Source organism: Nerophis lumbriciformis, linkage group LG20, assembly GCF_033978685.3.
Source record: "Nerophis lumbriciformis linkage group LG20, RoL_Nlum_v2.1, whole genome shotgun sequence".
In the NCBI taxonomy this organism is placed as follows: Eukaryota; Metazoa; Chordata; class Actinopteri; order Syngnathiformes; family Syngnathidae; genus Nerophis; species Nerophis lumbriciformis.
In genome coordinates, this window is record NC_084567.2 from 29,225,405 (window position 1) to 29,247,561 (window position 22,157).

Sequence of the window (22,157 nt, forward strand, 5' to 3'; positions counted from 1 at the left end):
GGCGGCGTTTCTGGGTGTTGTTGATAAATGGCTTTCGCTTTGCATAGTAGAGTTTTAACATGCACTTACAGATGTAGCGACAAACTGTAGTTACTGACATTGGTTTTCTGAAGTGTTCCTGAGCCCATGTGGTGATATCCTTTACACACTGATGTCGGTTTTTGACGCAGTATTGCCTGAGGGATCGAAGGTCACGGGCATTCAATGCTGGTGTTCAGCCTTGCCGCTTACGTGCAGTGATTTCTCCATATCCTCTGAACTTTTTGATGATATTACTGACCGTAGATGGTGAAATCCATAAATTCCTTGCAATAGCTGGTTGAGAAACGTTGTTTTTAAACTGTTCGAAAATTTGCTCACGCATTTGTTGACAAAGTGGTGACCCTCGCCCCGTCCTTGTTTGTGAATGACTGAGCATTTCATGGAAGCTGCTTTTACACCCAATCATGGCACCCACCTGTTCCCAATTAGCCTGTTCACCTGTGGGATGTTCCACATAAGTGTTTGATGAGCATTCCTCAACTTTCTCAGTCGTTTTTGCCACTTGTGCCAGCTTTTTTGAAACATGTTGCAGACATCAAACTCCAAATGAGCTAATATTTGCAAAAAAATAACAAAGTTTACCAGTTTGAACGTTAAATATCTTGTCTTTGCAGTCTATTCAATTGAATATAGGTTGAAAAGGATTTGTATTTTGTTTTTATTTTCGGTTTACACAACGTGCCAACTTCAATGGTTTTGGGTTTTGTACATGACAGTTTGGTGTCATTTCCGGTCCTGCTGCTTCTACTTTCTAGTTTTAGTGTTGTAGTTCCTGCTTAGTTCCTATAGGGTATTCCTCTAGCGTACCTGTTTTCCATTGGTAAACAGGCCTATTTAAGTTCCTTCTGGTTCACTTGTCTGGTGCTGGAATTATTGTATAGTGTGACTGTTTGCCTTTGTGTGCTCGCTATTTGTTTGCTCCTTTGTTTTTTGTTCATGCACTGTCCCTAATAAAAATGACTCGTTACTAGCACAAGCTAATGTACAAACCCCGTTTCCATATGAGTTGGGAAATTGTGTTAGATGTAAATATAAACGGAATACAATGATTTGCAAATCATTTTCAACCCATAATCAGTTGAATATGCTACAAAGACAACATATTTGATGTTCAAACTGATAAAACTTTTTTTTTTTGCAAATAATCATTAACTTTAGAATTTGATGCCAGCAACATGTGACAAAGAAGTTGGGAAAGGTGGCAATAAATACTGATAAAGTTGAGGAATGCTCATCAAACACTTATTTGGAACATCCCACAGGTGAACAGGCAAATTGGGAACAGGTGGGTGCCATGATTGGGTATAAAAGTAGATTCCATGAAATGCTCAGTCATTCACAAACAAGGATGGGGTGAGGGTCACCACTTTGTCAACAAATGCGTGAGCAAATTGTTGAACAGTTTAAGAAAAACCTTTCTGAACCAGCTATTGCAAGGAATTTAGGGATTTCACCATCTACGGTCCGTAATATCATCAAAGGGTTCAGAAAATCTGGAGAAATCACTGCACGTAAGCAGCTAAGCCCGTGACCTTCGATCCCTCAGGCTGTACTGCATCAACAAGCGATATCAGTGTGTAAAGGATATCACCACATGGGCTCAGGAACACTTCAGAAACCCACTGTCAGTAACTACAGTTGGTCGCTACATCTGTAAGTGCAAGTTAAAACTCTCCTATGCAAGGCGAAAACCGTTTATCAACAACACCCAGAAACGCCGTCGGCTTCGTTGGGCCTGAGCTCATCTAAGATGGACTGATACAAAGTGGAAAAGTGTTCTGTGGTCTGACGAGTCCGCATTTTAAATTGTTTTTGGAAACTGTGGGTGTCGTGTCCTCCGGACCAAAGAGGAAAAGAACCATCCGGATTGTTATAGGCGCAAAGTTGAAAAGCCAGCATCTGTGATGGTATGGGGGTGTATTAGTGGGTACCTTACACATCTGTGAAGGCGCCACTAATGCTGAAAGTTACATACAGGTTTTGGAGCAACATATGTTGCCATCCAAGCAACGTTACAATGGACGCCCCTGCTTATTTCAGCAAAACAATGCCAAGCCACGTGTTACATCAACGTGGCTTCATAGTAAAAGAGTGCGGGTACTAGACTGGCCTGCCTGTAGTCCAGACCTGTCTCCCATTGAAAATGTGTGGCGCAATATGAAGCCTAAAATACCACAACGGAGACCCCCGGACTGTTGAACAACTTAAGCTGTACATCAAGCAAGAATGGGAAAGAATTCCACCTGAGACGCTTAAAAAATGTGTCTTCTCAGTTCCCAAACGTTTACTGAGTGTTGTTAAAAGGAAAGGCAATGTAAGGAACAGGCCCTTTCCCAACTACTTTGACACGTGTTGCAGCCATGAAATCAAATACGTTGTCTTTGTAGTGCATTCAATTGAATATGGGTTGAAAATGATTTGCAAATCATTGTATTCCGTTTATATTTACATCTAACACAATTTCCTAACTCATATGGAAACGGGGTTTGTACCTACAGTATGTCAAGTTGGCCCCTCACTCCATGCAAAACTGGCTGTTGAAAAATGATCGATTGTGCTGTTTTTGTGGGCTCTATCAAAGGTAATCTAGTCCCTTGACATTCTTCAAATTCATATCACAGTTGAAAAAAACTACAATGAATCAAAAACGATTGATAATTCTAACAAACCAGCACAAACATAGCTGTATAAAACAAAACTATTTCAGTATTTCAGAAAATGTCCAGGGGCTGATGACATCACTTCCGGAAAATGTTATCTTTGATGTCTGACGAACAGTACAATCAGTCATTTTAAAAGGCACAAACCAGCACACACAAATGAGATTGACTACTCAGTGGCCTAGTGGTTAGAGTGTCCGTCCTGAGATCGGTAGGTTGGGAGTTCAAATCCCGGCCGAGTCATACCAAAGACTATAAAAATGGGACCCATTACCTCCCTGCTTGGCACTCAGCATCAAGGGTTGGAATTGGGGGTTAAATCACCAAAATGATTCCCGGGCGCAGCCACCGCTGCTGCCCACTGCTCCCCTCATCTCCCAGGGGGTGATCAAGGGTGATGGATCAAATGCAGAGAATAATTTCGCCACACCTAGTGTGTGTGTGACAATCATTGGTACTTTAACTTTAACTTTTATTTTGGAGAAAAATGTTTGCTTCGGTGAGCTTTGATTTACCCAAAAAGAAATTAAATAACTCAGAAACAAAAACAGCACATACAACTGAGACCAAATTAATTGTTTGGTGGGTGGCCAGCTTCATGCAGGGAGCAATGGTTTCACTTATTGGCGCTGTTTGCAACTTGCTCACGGTTACATTTTTCAAAGCAAAAAATATAACAAGAACCCCACGGACAAGCTTATGTTACCTTTGGTCCAAAACCAGTGAAGTTGGCAAGTTGTGTACACTGCAAAAAGTCAGTGTTCAAAAACAAGAAAAAAAAAATACAAAAATTAGGGGTATTTTATTTGAACTAAGCAAAATTATCTTTTTATTTCAGTTGGCAATAAACAAACAATAATTAATATAGCGGGTATACGTCGCTAAGGTCCTAATAAATAAAACAATTTCAAAATAAAATAAAGTGAAGTGAAATAGATTTAAATACATTAAATTAAATTAAATCAATTCAAGCCACTTCAGACTGATGTACACATGATTATATAATAAATATTACATGATTATATACTAAATATTACATAATGTACACATGGTTAAATATTAAATATTACATAATGTGTGCATGATTATATATTAAATATTACATTCATTTTTCATTTCATTTTTTCATTTTTATGGAAACGGGGTTTGTATCTGGGAGGAACGACCCCGCAGTGAGCTGCGACCCCACACGTGACAGAATGAAGCCAGACCGAGTGTGGCGAGCAACGTGAATAAATACCTCTCTGATTAGTGCTCGGCAGCAGGTGAACGTGTCGAACACTAATCAGAGGCAGGTGAAACCAATTAGTAACCATGGTAACCAAAACAAACCCAGAAGTGCAGAAAACAGGAACTTATGGAGTCCAAAACTAACAGAACATAACTAAACAAAACATGATCCGGCCACGGATCATGACACTTAGAATTTAATGGCAGCAACACATTGCAAAAATGTTGGCACAGGGGCATTTTTACCACTGTGTTACATGGCCTTTCCTTTTAACAACACTCAGTAAACGTTTGGGAACTGAGGAGACCAATTTTTGAAGCTTTTCAGGTGGAATTATTTACCATTCTTGCTTGATGTACAGCTTAAGTTGTTCAACACTCCGGGGTCTTCGTTGTGGAATTTTAGGGTTCATAATGTGCCACACATTTTCAATGGGAGACAGGTCTGGACTACAGGCAGGCCAGTCTAGTACACGCACTCATTTACTATGAAGCCCCGCTGTTGTAACACGTGGCTTGGCATTGTCTTGCTGAAATAAGCAGGAGGGTCCATTTTAACGTTGCCCGGATGGCAACTTATGTTGCTACAAAACCTGTATGTACCTTTCAGCATTAATGGTGCCTTCACAGATGTGTAAGTTACCCATGTCTTGGGCACTAATACACCCCCATACCATCACAGATGCTGGCTTTTGCTCTTATAACAATCCGGATGGTTCTTTTCCTCTTTGTTCCGGAGGAGACGACGTGCACAGTTTCCAAAAACAATTTGAAATGTGGACTCGTCAGACCACAGAATACTTTTCCACTTTGCATCAGTCCATCTTAGATGAGCTCGGGCCCAGCAAAGCCGGCGTCGTTTCTGGGTGTTGTTGATAAATGGCTTTCGCTTTGCATAGTAGTACACATGATGGCAGTGTAACAATATTAATTGAATATTTAAATGATTTTCTAATTCCCTTTCATTACAAGCCATATTTTGAGCAAATATAAGTCACTTATGCAAAATACGTAAACGTACTTTGGTTTTCTCTCTTAAAGTTATTTACTGAATTACAAACTACAACAACAACGACAAAAAAACGTTTTTGTGGTCATAAATAATAATCCTTGATAAACGATAATCACTGCTTGTAAAATCAACTATATCCTGATACTATACTTTGTGTCGCTCCTGTTTATATTTTAATCAATCCGCCCACCCCTGTTTAAACATTCAAGGGCTGCAGCTTGTCATCCAGTGATAATGATACTTGTGAGAAAATTACATTGTTTGCCACCATGGAGGCAGAGATTAGTTAGCCGCTAAATTGCTAGAAAGTGTCATCAACATGCATTATTTATCACGATATAACAACAGTATTGAAAGTGCTATTGTCGGCCAAATGTATACAATTACATCATATATTGTCTGGACTGAACTACAGGCAGGCCAGTCTAGTACCCGCGCTATTTTACTACGAAATCACGCTGTTGTAACACGTGCAAAATGTGGCTTGGCATTGTCTTGCTGAAATAAGCAGGGGCGTCCATGAAAAAGACGTTGCTTTGATGGCAACATATGTTGCTCCAAAACCTGTAAGGCCTTCTAGCTGGCCCTGACATTTACGCCTCCTGTGATTGGATACTCACTTAGGAGTCCCAAGTGAGTATCCAATCACAAGTTGCGAAAACAGGAAGTGGCACCGGAGCCATACGAGCCATAGAAAGCCACAGAAAACTCACCGGTACTCACAAAGAAGGAGAGCAAAATGTTGATTAGGTGGCAGATATATATTCACAAGGCCATTTTCAAGAAGGATACTTAAGAGAAACTACATCTTGTGAGACGAGGTCGGCCAACACCGGAAGCGACTTTCACAAGAATCAACCGACTACGACCAACTACCGACTACGAGCGGTACCGCTGGCTTATACGGAGTCGAATGGGTGCTCCAAATTGTGAGTTCAAATACTTTATTTCTTAATTTTTTCATGTTTCATTTGTTTTATACTAGGGATGTCCGATGGTATCGGACTGCCAATATTATCGGCCGAAAAATGCTTTAAAATTTGATATCGGACATTATCGGTATCGGTTACAAAAAGTAAAATTTATAACTTTTTAAAACGCCGGACGTAGGGAGAAGTACAGAGCGCCAATAAACATTAAAGGCACTGCCTTTGCGTGCCGGCCCAATCACATAATATTTACGGCTTTTCACACACACACAAGTGAATGCAAGGCAACAGCCATACAGGTCACACTGAGGGTGGCCGTATAAACAACTTTAACACCGTTACAAATATACGCCACACTGTGAACCCACACCAAAGAAGAATGACAAACACATTTCGGGAGAAAATTTGCACCGTAACACAACATAACCACAACAGAACAAATACCCAGAACCCCTTGCAGCACTAACTCTTCTGGGACGCTACAATATACACCCCCACTACCTCCTACAACTCAACCCCGCCCCTCCCAACCCCGCCCACCTCAACCTCCTCATGCTCTCTCAGGGAGAGCATGTCCCAAATTCCAAGCTGCTGTTTTGAGGCATGTTAAAAAAAAAAATGCACTTTGTGACGTCAATAATAAATATGGCAGTGCCATGTTGGCATTTTTTTCCATAACTTGAGTTGATTTATTTTGGAAAACCTTGTTACATTGTTTAATGCATCCAGCGGGGCATCACAACAAAATTAGGCATAATAATGTGTTAATTCCACGACTGTATATATCGGTATCGGTTGATATCGGAATCGGTAATTAAGAGTTGGACAATATCGGCATATCGGATATCGGCAAAAGAGCCATTATCGGACATCTCTATTTTATCCAATTCTTTTAATTTTGACAGTTTAATTGTTGAAGCGGTTTTATTAAATGTTAAATGCGCGGACAAATAGACCATTTTGTACACTGTTGAGGGGTTTCAATGCTCAGTAGTGTGCAAGTGGGTATCTGCAGCTGTATCCATGTGGTGACATAAATTACAGTATTTTCAGAGGTGAAGTCGGACTAAGTAGGACATCTCTGAAGGCCTAGGTGAGAAACGCACGGCCCGCCACTGCTATAAACATGTTGCAAATTAAGCAGTGTCCACTGTAGTTTGACGACCCGCCCCCAAGACAAAAATAAAACCCATTATAAAAATGTGTTCAAGTAAAATGAACATATGCCTGGTGAATAGTACTTTACTTCTGCCTCCCACTCTGCCCGTCCACCCTCGCAGTTTGTTTGCTCCCTGGCCCGCGTCCTCAAGTATTTGTGATGCTTTGAGTCATTGTGTTGCAACAGAACAGACATCCATCCCCGCTCGGTCGTACAAGTCAGCATGCTTCATGTCTGTGAGTGCACACCCGCGGTGACCCGCAGGCTGGGGGGGTAAACTGATGGCCTTTGTGAAACATGCTGACATTTTGCAGACAAGCTACACACTCACTCTAATTGTAACGTAAGGTAGAGAAAAGCTGACTCAGCAGAGTCAGACCCATTGGCGTTGTTAGGCCTATTTTAGGGGGGCTCAAGCCCCCCTAAAATATTCTTAAGCCCCCCTAAATAATTTGGTGTTATATTTATTTATTTTTTAATTTTATTTTTTTTACAAATACATGCCGACATATTATAAAGTGGCCCAAATATGAGTTTAAATAATCATATAACCTGTCATTATTCACTCAGTTTCCTCACTTCATAGCGTAAGGTAGAGAGCCCCTTTAGTGTGTCGGTATCCAATCCATTCCACTTGTTCATATAGAAAATGCCCACATCACTCAAACTCCAGTCCGCATTTTCTCTGCGACCTTGCTTGCGGTCCTTGGACTTGTTCATATAAAAAATGCCCACATCATTTGTAGAATCTATATCAAGTAATATACATAAAATAATGAAAAAAAAACATCATTAAATATATGTGTTTTATTGTATTGTTACATTAATAGCTGGTGTATTATAGCTTGTTATTTCATTGGACTTTCAGAGGGTGGAAAAACCAAGACATTTAATATAAAATGTAAAATTAATAAATACATAAAAAGAAAAAGAAAAAAATGGTTAAAACCATCGTCCCGGGGAGCATTTCATTTCGTCCTGTGCATTTAAAAAAAAAAAATGATAATAACAATGAATTAGTCTTTGTTAGCCGTTTGTGAAGTTTTGTGCTCGTGCGCTACTCGCTCGCATCCTGTGCATCTCCTGGGGGCTAAGCCCCCCCTGTCCTTAAAAGCTAGTGACGCCCCTGGTCAGACCTATACGTACACCTTTGTTGTAGAAAGCCGCCCCTCTGAATGAAGACTGACAGGCATTTTTGTCTCTTTTTAAATGCTTTTAAATGTTATGATGAAATAAATAAATGACTGAATTTCTAAGTGTTGTTTTTATGGTAATTATTTGAAAAGAATGTGTGTGTTAGAAAAAGGCTGCTGTTGTATTACTACTACTACTACTACTAATAATAATAATAGATTTTATTTGTAAAAAGCACTTTACATTGAGTAAACCAGTGTTTTTCAACCACTGTGCCGTGGCACACTAGTGTGCCGTGAGATACAGTCTGGTGTGCCGTGGGAGATTATCTAATTTCACCTATTTGGGTTAAAACATTTTTTTGCAAACCAGTAATTATAATCTGCTAATTATGTGTTGTTGTTGAGTGTCGGTGCTGTCTAGAGCTCAGCAAAGTAACCGTGTAATACTCTTCCATATCAGTAGGTGGCAGCCGGTAGCTAATTGCTTTGTAAATCTCGGAAACAGCAGGAGGCAGCGTGGAGGTAAAAAGGTGTCTTATGCTTAAACCAAAAATAAACAAAAGGTGAGTGCCCCTAAGAAAAGTAATTGAAGCTTACGGAAGGCTATGCAGAACAAAACTAAAACTGAACTGGCTACAAAGTAAACAAAACCAGAATGCTGGACGACAGCAAAGACTTACTGTGGAGCAAAGACGGCGTCCACATTGTACATCCGAACATGACATGACACGCCACAAAGAAGGATGAAAACAACTGAAATATGAACAAAAACAAAGTAGATGCAGGAAATATCGCTCAAAGGAAAACATGAAACTGCTACAGGAAAATACCAAAAAAAGAGAAAAAGCCACCAAAATAGAAGCACAAGACAAGAACTAAAACACTACACACAGGAAAACAGCAAAAAAACCAGCAAAAAAGTCCAAATAAGTCAGGGTGTGATGTGACAGACGAGACAAGAGCTGTATTGATGCATGCTTGGTTATGCTTTAAGGTCATATCCAACAATTGCGACAATGATTTTTTACTGTCAACCAAGTTTGTGATTTCTGCTTGTGGCGTGCCTCCGGATTTTTTCAACGCAAAAAATGTGCCTTGCCTCAAGAAAGGTTGAAAAACACTGGAGTAAACAACCTCAAAGTGCTACAGTGTATTAAAAAAATAAAAATAAAAAGATAATTAAAATAAATTAAAATAAATACTAAAACAGCCTAATAGCTAGAACTAGTATGCATATATCTGAAAAAATGTTTTTTTTAAAAGAAGGGTTTTTAAGACTTTTTTAAAAGCATCCACAGTCTGTGGTGCCTTCAGGTGGTCAGGGAGAGTGTTCTATAGACTGGGAGCGGCGGAGCAGAAAGCCCATTGTTCGTAGCTTTGTCCTCGGAGGTTGGAGGAGGTTAGCCTGTCCGGAGCGGAGGTGTCGTGTGGAGGATTTGGGGGTGAGTAGTTCTTTGAGGTAGAGGGGGGCATTTCCATGGAGGCACTGGTGGGTTAGTAGGGAGACTTTGTATTCAATCCTGAGTGGAACAGGAAGCCAGTGAAGGGATTTGAGAATTGGTGTGATATGGTCATATTTCCGCATTGTCATCAGGATCCTAGCAGCACTATTCTGTATGTATTGCAGCTTCTGGATGTTCTTGCTGGGGATCCCGACAAGAAGTGCGTTGCAGTAGTCTAGTCTATTACTGAGCTGCAGCCGATACACATAGGGCCCGATCTTCGAAGATCCAAATACCACGGGCGTAACAGCGTGTGCAAACTACAAAATTGCATGTACTATCAGTAAACGTGTTGCATGTGATCTACTAAGACTCTGTGTACAACTGATAACATGTGGAAAAGTGGAGCAGATTGCCTTACCTTTTCTGTCTTGCCTCTGGTGAGGGGCGGTCGTATTTTTTTCTCCTCTTTTTTCCTGGCTTGCTCTCTCTTTTTTGTCTTGTCTTGTCTAAACTTTTATTTGGAAGCCTCTTTCTTTGCGCTGTCCTCCAAATCTAATCATCAGACATGGAATTGATTAGCTGGACTCTCGACTCTATTGACCCAATCTTTTCGACGAGGAAAAGAGGTTCCGGGGAGCCTGGCTGCCCTGATGGAACCATTGCTGCGGGGTACGTGAGAGATTCCTGGGGAAAAATGGAGAATCATGTGCCTCTCAGTCCTTTCCATCGAGGACGTGGAAGACATCTACCTATTTGGAAGCATGATCGTGGGGCACCTGCTGATTGGGCTGGGCATTGCTCTGGTGTATCGTAAAATTCATAAGACGATGGCAGCCACTCAAGGAGTTAGTTAGTCGCAATGGACGGATTGGGCCGGGCTGTAGGAACACAGTCTGTGGCGATTTCTGAACTGAATCGCAAGATGGATCACATCATGGAAAAGCTTGCTATAAAGGAAGGTTTGGATATGAGAGCCAGCATGGACGAATAGAACAGACAAGGCATTGTTAATGCCTGTTTGGGAAAAAACAAAATTCCTTATCTACGATTTGACTCCCCCGAATGGCATTGAGACAAGAACAGGCTGTTCTGTAATCATCCCCTGAGGAATTTCGAAGATGGACGCTTTTTGACCTCCCTCCCTCCTCCCCTCCTCAACGACACCTGGGAATCGAACTTTGCTTGCATTGCATGCAGAACGACTCTGGGCTTATGAACATTTACACTTCACCCAAAGACTATGGGCATATATACAAACACACTCCCCATCCCCATCCAACGCCCCTCACCACCACTGCTTAATTCCTCTTCGGGGTTATGGACGGCTGAGTAGCGCTTTATAGCAGCAGGCCGGCCTCCATGGCCCCAAATCCCCCAGTCTGGACCCCCTCCCGAGGGTCCAGCCTTAGACTGATATGTTTTACTCTTCCCCCCTTTCCCAATATCACCTTTTTCCCACCTTTTTTAAGGAGCGCCATAAGTGGCTGATCCGTTGGCGGTCCCGTCTTGTCTCCCTGTAACGTATGTCTGCTCTTAGTGGGACTGTGCCAAAAATTTAATTTCAGTTCTTGTACATGTTAAAGAATGGACAATAATAAAGCATCTTGAATCTTGAATTATCGGTAGGTTGTGAGTTCAAACCGAGTCATACCAAAGACTATAAAAATGGGACCCATTACCTCCCTGCTTGGAACTCAGCATCAAGGGTTAGAATTGGGGGTTAAATCACCAAAATGATTCCCGAGCGCGGCCACCGCTGCTGCTCACTGCTCCCCTCACCACCCAGGGGGTGGAACAGGGGGATGGGTCAAATGCAGAGAGTAAATTCACCACACCTAGTGTATGTGTGACTATCAGTGGTACTTTAAATTTAACTTTATTAAAATGAGGTTCTGGTTTCAATCCCCGGACTCACGGTCTTTCTGTGTGGAGTTTGCATGTTCTCCCCGTGACTGCGTGGGTTCCCTCCGGGTACTCCGGCTTCCTCCCACCTCCAAAGACATGCACCTGGGGATAGGTTGATTGGCAACACTAAATTGTGTTAATGTTGTCTGTCTATCTGTGTTGGCCCTGCAATGCCCAAAGGCGACTTGTCCAGGGTGTACCCCGCCTTCCGCCCGAATGCAGCTGGTATAGGCTCTAGCACCCCCCGCTGGAGAGAGACAAGCGGTAGAAAATGGATGGATGGATGGATTTACTTGCTTACCATGCAGCCAGGGGCAGAAATGTCATGTCCTTTTCTGGTAAAAAATGTAGGGCTGTGGCCTAAATCTAGACTAAAACTCTCGCGTTTCGGTAGTGACATAAAAACTAGGCACATGATTTTTGAGCACAGTTTTTAATTAAAAAAAAATTGCATAGTAGAGTTTTAACTTGCACTTATAGATGTAGTGACCAACTGTAGTTACTGACAGTGGTTTTCTGAAGTGTTCCTGAGCCCATGTGGTGACATCCTTTACACACCGATGTCGCTTTTTGACGCAGTACCACCTGAGGGACTGAAGGTCCGTAATATCATCGCTTACGTGCAGTGATTTCTCCAGATTCTCTGAACCTTTTCACGCATTTGTTGACAAAGTGGTGACCCTCGCCCCATCCTTGTTTGTGAATGACTGAGCATGAAGTGTTCCTGAGCCCATGTGGTGATATCCTTTACACACTGATGTCGCTTTTTGATGCAGTACCACCTGAGGGACTGAAGGTCCGTAATATCATCGCTTACGTGCAGTGATTTCTCCAGATTCTCTGAACCTTTTCACGCATTTGTTGACAAAGTGGTGACCCTCGCCCCATCCTTGTTTGTGAATGACTGAGCATGAAGTGTTCCTGAGCCCATGTGGTGATATCCTTTACACACTGATGTCGCTTTTTGATGCAGTACCGCCTGAGGGATCGAAGGTGACGGGCATTCATTGTTGGTTTTCAGCCTTGCTGCTTACAAACCTTTTGATATTACTTTTACCTGAGATGGTGAAATTCCTTGCAATAGCTGGTTGAGAAATGTTGTTCTTCAACAATTTGCCCACGCATTTGTTGACAAAGTGGCGACCCTCTCCCCATCCTTGTTTGTGAATGACTGAGCATTTCATGGAAGCTGCTTTTATACCCAATCATGGCACCCACCTGTTCCCAATTAGCCTGTTCACCTGTGGGCATACTTGCCAACCCTCCCGAATTTTCCGGGAGACTCCCGAAATTCAGCGCCTCTCCCGAAAACCTCCCGGGACAAATATTCTCCCGAAAATCTCCCGATTTTCAGCCGGAGCTGGAGGCCACGCCCCTTCCAGCTCCATGCGGACCTGAGTGAGGACAGCCTTTTTTCATGACGGGAGGACAACAGGGTGACAAGAACTAAATCATCCAGACTAGAGATAAATTGTATTATTATGTTTATCTTACCTAAAAATAAATATATTTATTAATTTTAAAAAAAGATAAACTAAATAAATTTTTACTATATTTTGCTAAAAACATCAAAATTAATTGTATTTTTATTTGTATTTTTTCTGACTCCTTATTACATCCAGGCATTAGAATTATACATTAAAATAAACATATTTGAAATAATAAATTTTAAATGATCATAATAATTCATTTAAAATGACCATATTTAATTATTAAAATAATTGCTTGTTTATCAACAACTTAAGCATTTTATTCATTACATTTTGAAGCTCTCAGAAGCCAAGTTATGTTATATTCCTTAAGATTTATTTATTTAAGTATCAATTATCTAAACACAGTTTTGTTTGCATATTTTCAGGATATATATATATATATATATATATATATATATATATATATATATATATATATATATATATATATATATATATATATATATATATATATATGAAATACTTGACTTGGTGAATTCTAGCTGTCAATATACTCCTCCCCTCTTAACCACACCCCCAACCACGCCCTGCCCCACCCCCGACCACGCCCCCACCCCCCACCTCCCGAAATCGGAGGTCTCAAGGTTGGCAAGTATGCCTGTGGGATGTTCCTAATAAGTGTTTGATGAGCGTTCCTCAACTTTCTCAGTCTTTTTTGCCACTTTTGTCAGCTTTTTTGAAACATTTAATTCCAAATGAGCTAATATTTGCAAAAAATAACAAAGTTTTCCAGTTCGAACGTTAAGTATCTTGTCTTTGCAGTCTATTCAATTGAATATAAGTTGAAAAGGATTTGCAAATCATTGTATTCTGTTTTTATTTACCATTTACACAACGTGCTAACTTCACTGGTTTTGGGTTTTGTAAAAGCAGAACTTTTTTTTTTAATTATCTCTGTCATTTGCACTCATTGGGGTCTTTAAAAAGTAGGGGAAAAAAATCGTATATAAATGTTTTTGTCTAAAAAAATCAACATCGAAATCATCAGTATCGCTCAGCCCTAGAATTTGGATGAATGCGAGGTAATCGGTGATGAAAAACAAAATGAAAAGCCGACGGATGAAACATTTCTAAGCAGCATTGAGAGACTGCAAACGCTGGTGATGGTAATGAGGCAGAAAAAGCGACAGGAGACGTTCGGAGTGAAATGAACAGAGCAGGAAGGAGGCGGAAAGATGGCTCTCTAAGTGGCTCACAGTGTGGCGTCAGCGCTCTCGCCGGGAAAGAAGAGACAAATCGCAGGGAAAAGGAGTGTCTGGAAGTGTGCAGGGAAAAAAACGGGTTTGATAAACAAAAGAGGAGAACGGAGAACTGAGAAGATGGGTGCAGAAAGCAAACGTAGCATCATAAATATTTTCTTTAAACACAGAAATTAAAAGTATTGAATGTATTTGCAGTAACTAAATGATGCGCAATACTAAATGAAACATGAAGTTTTTCATTTGCATAGACTTCAGGTATAAACGATATATGCTAAAATCCACAAAACTCAAAACCAGTGAAGTTGGCATGTTGTGGAATTCGTAAATACAAAAAAAATACAATGATTTGCAAATCCTTTTCCACTTATATTCAATTGAATAGACTGCAAAGACAAGATATTTAATGTTCGAACTGAGAATCTTAATTTTGTTTGCAAATAATCATTAACTTAGAATTTAATGGCAGCAACACATTGTAAAAAAGTTGGCACAGGGGCATTTTTACCACTGTGTTACATGGCCTTTCCTTTTAACAACACTCAGTGAACGTTTGGGAACTGAGGAGACCAATTTTTTGAAGCTTTTCAGGTGGAATTCTTTCCCATTCTTGCTTAATGTACAGCTTAAGTTGTTCAACAGTCCAGGGTCTCAGTTGTGGAATTTTAGGGTTCATAATGTGCCACACATTTTCAATGGGAGACAGGTCTGGACTACAGGCAGGCTAGTCTAGTACCCACACTCATTTACTATGAAGCCACGCTGTTGTAAAACGTGGCTTGGCATTGTCTTGCTGAAATAAGCAGGGGCGTCCATATTAACGTTGCTCGGATGGCAACATATGTTGCTCCAAAACCTGTATGTACCTTTCAGCATTAATGGTGCCTTCACAGATGTGTAAGTTACCCATGCCTTGGGCACTAATACACCCCCATACCATCACAGATGCTGGCTTTTCAACTTTGCGCTTATAACAATCCGCATGGTTCTTTTCCTCTTTGTTCCGGAGGACACAACGTCTACAGTTTCCAAAAACAATTTGAAATGTAGACTCGTCAGACCACAGAACACTTTTCCACTTTGCATCAGTCCATCTTAGATGAGCTCGGGCCCAGCCAAGCCGGCGTGGTTTCTGGGTGTTGTTGATAAATGGCTTTCGCTTTGCATACTAGAACACGTGTTGGGAGTGTAACAAAATCAATTGAATATTTAAATGAGTTCCTTATTCCCTTTCATTACATTTTGAGCAAAAATAAGTCACTTATGCAAAATACGTAAACATCCTTCGGTTTTCTCTCTTAAAGTTATTTCCTGAATTACAAACTACAACAACAACGACAAAAAACGTTTTTGCGATCATAAATAATAATCCTTGATGAATGATAATCACTGTATGTAATAGCAACTATATCCTGATACTATACTTTGTATCGCTCCCGTTTATATTTTAATCGATCCGCCCACCCCTGTTTAAACATTCAAGGGCTGCAGCTTGTCATCCAGTGATAATATTACTTGTGAGAAAATTACATTGTTTGCCACCATGGAGGCAAAGATTAGTTAGCCGCTAAATTGCTAGAAAGTGTCATCAACATGCATTATTTATCACGATATAACAACAGTATTGAAAGTGATGTCGGCCAAATGTATACAATTACATCATATATGGTCTATATTACGCAACCCTAATAGACGTTAAAGGCAACTTTTCACATTTGAGCTATTATTCACCATATTTTGCTGGTGTTTGTCAAAAATGATAAGACTTTCTGTCATTGTAGGATTTTCCCAGACACTTTCTTTTAGTTCTGCTTGGCTAAACCTTCACTCTCCTTTGGGGATTCTTGTTTTCTTTTATGTTTGCTTGGACTGCATGTTTTGACCTGAATAAAGCAAACACACAGCTGCTGAGGAGAGCCCAAACGGTGAAAGTACTTAGAACTGGAGGGCCTGTCCTGGTGACCGACATAAACACCATGGTGCATCTCCGTTCTGATTATTATTGTGCCAAACTGACTTGTCATGACGGGTCCTTTTGAAAAATAGTTTTCAAAAGTGGCAGTACTGTATAGCGCGATATTTTTCTAACACGATAATATACAAAACCCAAAACCAGTGAAGTTGGCACGTTGGGTAAATGGTAAATAAAAACAGAATACAATGATTTGCAAATCCTTTTCAAGCTATATTCGATTGAATAGACTGCAAAGACAAGATACTTAACATTCAAACTGGTAAACTTTGTTATTTTTTACAAATATTAGCTCATTTGGAATTTGATGCCTGCAACATATTTCAAAAAAGCTGACACAAATGGCAAAAAAGACTGAAAAAGTTGAGGAATGCTCATCAAACACTTATTTGGAACATCCCACAGGTGAACAGGCTAATTGGGAACAGGTGGGTGCCATGATTGGGTATAAAAGCAGTTTCCGTGAAATGCTCAGTCATTCACAAACCAGGATGTTTGTGTAAGAACATTTCTCAACCAGCTATTGCAAGGAATTTAGGGATTTCACCATCTACGGTCTGTAATATCATCAAAAGGTTCGTAAGCAGAACGGCTGAAAACCAACATTGAATGCCCGTCACCTTCGATCCCTCAGGCGTTACTGCATCAAAAACCGACATCAGTGTGTAAAGGATATCACCACATGGGCTCAGGAACACTTCTGAAAACCACTGTCAGTAACTACAGTTGGTCGCTACATCTGTAAGTGCAAGTTAAAACTTTACTATGCAAAGCGAAAGCCATTTATCAACAACACCCAGACACGCTGCTGGCTTCGCTGGGCCCGAGCTAATCTAAGATGGACTGATGCAAAGTGGAAAAGTGTTCTGTGGTTTGACGAGTCCACATTTCCAAATTGTTTTTGGAAACTGTGGACGTCGTGTCCTCTGGACCAAAGAGGAAAAGAACCATCCCGACTGTTATAGGTGCAAAGTTCAAAAGCCAGCATCTGTGATGGTATGGGGGTGAATTAGTGCACAAGGCATGGGTAACTTACACATCTGTGAATGCACCATTAATGCTGAAAGGTACATACAGGTTTTGGAGCAACATATGTTGCCATCCAAGCAACGTTATCATGGACGCCCCTGCTTATTTCAGCAAGACAATGCCAAGCCACGTGTTACAACCTACTCAGTGGCCTAGTGGTTAGAGTGTCCGCCCTGAGATCGGTAGGTTGTGAGTTCAAACCCCGGCCGAGTCATACCAAAGACTATAAAAATGGGACCCATTACCTCCCTGCTTGGCACTCAGCATCAAGGGTTGGAATTGGGGGTTAAATCACCAAAATGATTCCCGGGCGCGGCCACCGCTGCTGCCCACTGCTCCCCTCACCTCCCAGGGGGTGATCAAGGGTGATGGGTCAAATGCAGAGAATAATCTCGCCACACCTAGTGTGTGTGTGACAATCATTGGTACTTTAACTTTAACTTTAACAACAGCGTGGCTTCATTGTAAAAGAGTGCGGGTACTAGACTGGCCTGCCTGTAGTCCAGACCAGTCTCCCATTGAAAATATGTGGCGCAGTATGAAGCCTAAAATACCACAACACAGACCCCCGGACTGTTGAACAACTTAAGCTGTACATCAAGCAAGAATGGGAAAGAATTCCACCTGAAAAGCTTCAAAAATTGGTCTCCTCAGTTCCCAAACGTTTACTGAGTGTTGTTAAAAGGAAAGGCCATGTAACACAGTGGTAAAAATGCCCCTGTGCCAACTTTTTTGCAATGTGTTGCTGCCATTAAATTCTAAGGTAATGATTATTTGCAACAACAAAAATAAGTTACTCAGTTGGAACATTAAATATCTTGTCTTTGCAGTCTATTCAATTGAATATAAGTGGAAACGGATTTGAAAATCATTGTATTCTGTTTTTATTTACCATTTACACAACGTGCCAACTTCACTGGTTTTGGCTTTTGTACACAACTTGTTTTTAAGCTGTATTTTACGTGTGACAAAACCATATAGAATATTGCAATATATCACAATTAAGGGTGTACCGATACCACTTTTTACCTTCTGATACGTTACCGATATTGGAGTCTTGTATATTGGCTGATACTGATATTGATCCAATACAATACAATCAGGAATCATACATACTTTTTATCATTTTCTCATGTGGAATGTGAGGATGTTTGATCAAGTGAGATCAATGGTAAATATTTAAAAACACTAACTTTAAGAGAGATGTATGCTTTTGAAGTGTTTTTGTTTACACTTTTACACTTAATAGTCAGAATAATTCATTAAGTCATGACACCTTAGAATTAATGAAGCAGACTTGAAACTTCCTAATAAGCTTCTGCCTTGGAGACTTTGTATGTGTAAGTAATATGCAATCATAGTTATTCAAAACTTGTTTATATTGATAAATGTGGTGTTTTGGACTGAAATATTGTTCAACTAAGCCCTATGTGTCAAAAAGTCAAGGCCCATTTATCTATGGTATTTGATTAGTATTAGAACCGGCCCACAGGCCACAGCCGCCTGCTGCTGTTTTGCACGCACCAATACTCCATCAGTTTTGGCGCCATGAATTTTAAAAATGGGGTCCCGGTGGACCCCAGCAAGTCATAAAAATGGGGTCCCACAGTACATTTTTGGGGGTCCCACTTTTTTGTAACCGTTTTGAAAACTAATGCTAAATGTATGCATTATCCTGTTATATCTCACATTCTATATTGTGTTATGGCAAAAGTTTTTTATAAACATTACTTAATTTAAAAAATCCAAAAAAAAATTACAAAAATTATACAAAAGAAAACTAATTTTTATGCATATGTACATTTATTAAGTTATAAACATTCATTCATTTTCTTCTTTCCTTCATGGATCTAAACTTGACCGCCGCCGGTATTTGTTTCTATATTTTTATTGTAATATTTTCAGAATGTGTTTGTTCTATTTTTGGCCAAAGTAAGACAAAAAAAGCAATCTGAGGTTGTCTTTTTTTTGTTGTTTTAATGCCATGATTTTAATAGTCCGGCCCACGTGTGCACAGATTTTTCCCCCATGCGGCCCCTGAACCTAAAATGAGTTTGACACCCCTGAACTAAGGTCACTTATTACGATTTGTGACGAGCAAATACAGTGTACCTGATCCACTTTAGTGACTCATAACAGCTTTAGTCAGTAAAAGGAATTAAGTTCCAAATCCCTATCGAACACTCGGGAATGAAAAATCCTAACTTTATATGATTTTCTAAGTATCTAATCTGTGAGGTCCAGCACTGGAAGGAAGGATTCAGGGAGGTTTGTACTTGGAGGGGTCCGAGAAGGGCCAAAAATGACCGAAGAATTTAGACGTCACACTTTGTGGTACCACCAGGACCTTTAGAGGTAAGTTATTTTGGGGGGAATCTGGAACCCTAAGGGTTCAAACTTATTTGGCGATGCTTGATACTAGGGTTGTACGGTATACCGGTATTAGTATAGTACCGCGATACTAATGAATCATATTCGGTACTATACCGCCTCTAAAAAGTACCGGTCCTCCACCCATCGTCGAAGTTGTCTCACGTAATTCAGACGAGCATGTTGGCGGCGAGGTTTTGTAATTACTTCTAAATCACTAATCCTTGTCTCAATGGCGACAAATATAATACAATAATTGCCAGCATCATTTTTGGCCCTTCTAGGACCCCTCCAAGTACAAACCTCCCTGAATCCTTCCAGTGTTTAAATGGCTGGACCTCACAGATAATTAGATACTTAGAAAATCAGATTAAGGTTAGGATTTTTCATTCCCGAGTGTTAGATAGGGATTTGGAACTTAATTCCTTTTACTGACTAAAGCTGTTATGAGTCACTAAAGTGGATCAGGTACACTATATTTGCTCGCCACAAATCGTAATAAGTGACCTTAGTTCAGGGGTGTCAAACTCATTTTAGGCTCAGGGGCCGCATGGGGGAAAAAAATGTGCACACGTGGGCCGGACTATTAAAATCATGGCATTAAAACTAAAAAAATAAAGACAACTTCAGATTGCTTTATTTGTCTTACTTTGGCCAAAAATAGAACAAACACATTCTGAAAATATTACAATAAAAATATAGAAACAAATACCGGCGGCGGTCAAGTTTAGATCCATGAAGGAAAGAAGAAAATGAATGAATGTTTATAACTTAATAAATGTACATATGCATAAAAATTTATTTTCTTTTGTATAATTTTTGTAATTTTTTTTGGGATTTTTTAAATTAAGTAATGTTTATAAAAACCTTTTTCCATAACACAATATAGAATGTGAGATATAACAGGATAATGCAGGGTTGAGTGATAATTGTTCTTGCTTCACTACACACCACAGCACAGTGGAGTCACAATATAGAGCGTGTTAAAAATGTTCCAGACTTGATAAAGACAAGACTTCACTACGTCCGTTCTTTGATCATCAAGACGATTATCTTAACCTAGAACACACTAAACACAAGTGAATGAAGACCATAGTTAGTCAAAAGCCATACATGTCACACTAAAAGTGGCCGTATGAACAACGGCAACACTGTCATAAACATGTGCCATGTAGTGAAACCATACTAAACGACAATAACAAACACATTTTGGGAGAATATTTGCACCGCAACACAACATAAACACTAAGAACAAATTCCCAGAATTTACTGCAGCACCAACTCTTCCGGGACGCTACAATATAAACAAACGCCATGGGTGGATCTACACCTAACATCCACTGTAATGATACCAAGTGCAATAGCGTATCTAGTCAATACTACAATGATTACATCGATATTTTTTATCATCACAAAATCTTTTTCCCTTTTTTTGAATGTATATTATGTTTATAAACTCAGGAAATACGTAGCTGGACACATAAGGACTTTGACTATGACCAATGTATGATCGACTTGGTATCGGATCGATACCCACATTTGTGGTATCATCCAAAACTAATGTAAAGTATCAAACAACAGAAGAATAAGTGATTATTATATTTTAACAGAAGTGTAGATGGAACATGTTAAAAGAGAAAATAACCAGATATTAACAGTAAATGAACAAGTTGATAATAATTCATTTTCTACCACTTGTCCTTAATAATTTTGACAAAATAATAGAAGGGAGAATGACACAATATGTTACTGCATATGTCAGCGGCTAAATTAGTAATGTACTTGCCGTACATTACAAATTAGAATGCATTAAAAAAAATTGTATGCGTTCTTGTCTTACATAAGGATTGTGCATGATAGACAAAATTCCCTCCAAAAGTGCAATTCTCTTTAAAGGTAAAAGAGCATTTGAGGTCAAAATACATTGTGTGATTAATCTGTGTTTATACATAATTAATGCAATAATGTTTTGTGTTTATCGCATGAGTAGATGCACTAAAATTGACAGCCCCTAGTTATAATGAATCACATTATTACAGTAATTTGACAATGACTATTAAGTATGTGCCTTTACTGCCATTTACTACTTTTAAGTATGTGTGGTAATAAAACGAGTAAAACATCATACAAAACCCAAAACCAGTGAAGTTGGCACGTTGTGTAAATCGTGAATAAAAACAGAATACAATGATTTGCAAATCCTTTTCAACCTATATTCATTTGAATAGACTGCAAAGACAAGATAGTTAATGTTCAAACTGGAAATTGGTGTTATTTTTTGCAAATATTAGCTCATTTGGAATTTGATGCCTGCAACATGTTTCAAATAAGCTGGCACAAGTGGCAAAAAAGACTGGGAAAGTTTAGGAATGCTCATCAAACATTTATTTGGAACAGCCCACGTAAGTGATGATATTACGGACCTTCGATCACTCAGGCGGTACTGCATCAAAAAGCGACATCAGTGTGTGAAGGATATCACCACATGGGCTCAGGAACACTTCAAAAAAACACTGTCAGTAACTACAGTTTGTCGCTACATCTGTAAGTGCAAGTTAAAACTCTACCATGCAAAG

The 22,157-nt window shown here is 39.8% G+C and overlaps 1 protein-coding gene across 4 annotated transcripts in view; it reads right to left on the reverse strand.

Moving 5' to 3' along the window:
* The window catches only part of cacna1bb (calcium channel, voltage-dependent, N type, alpha 1B subunit, b), a 439,095-nt gene that overhangs the window by 243,530 nt on the left and 173,408 nt on the right, over positions 1-22,157 (reverse strand). The gene's annotated exons all lie outside the window — the stretch shown is intronic.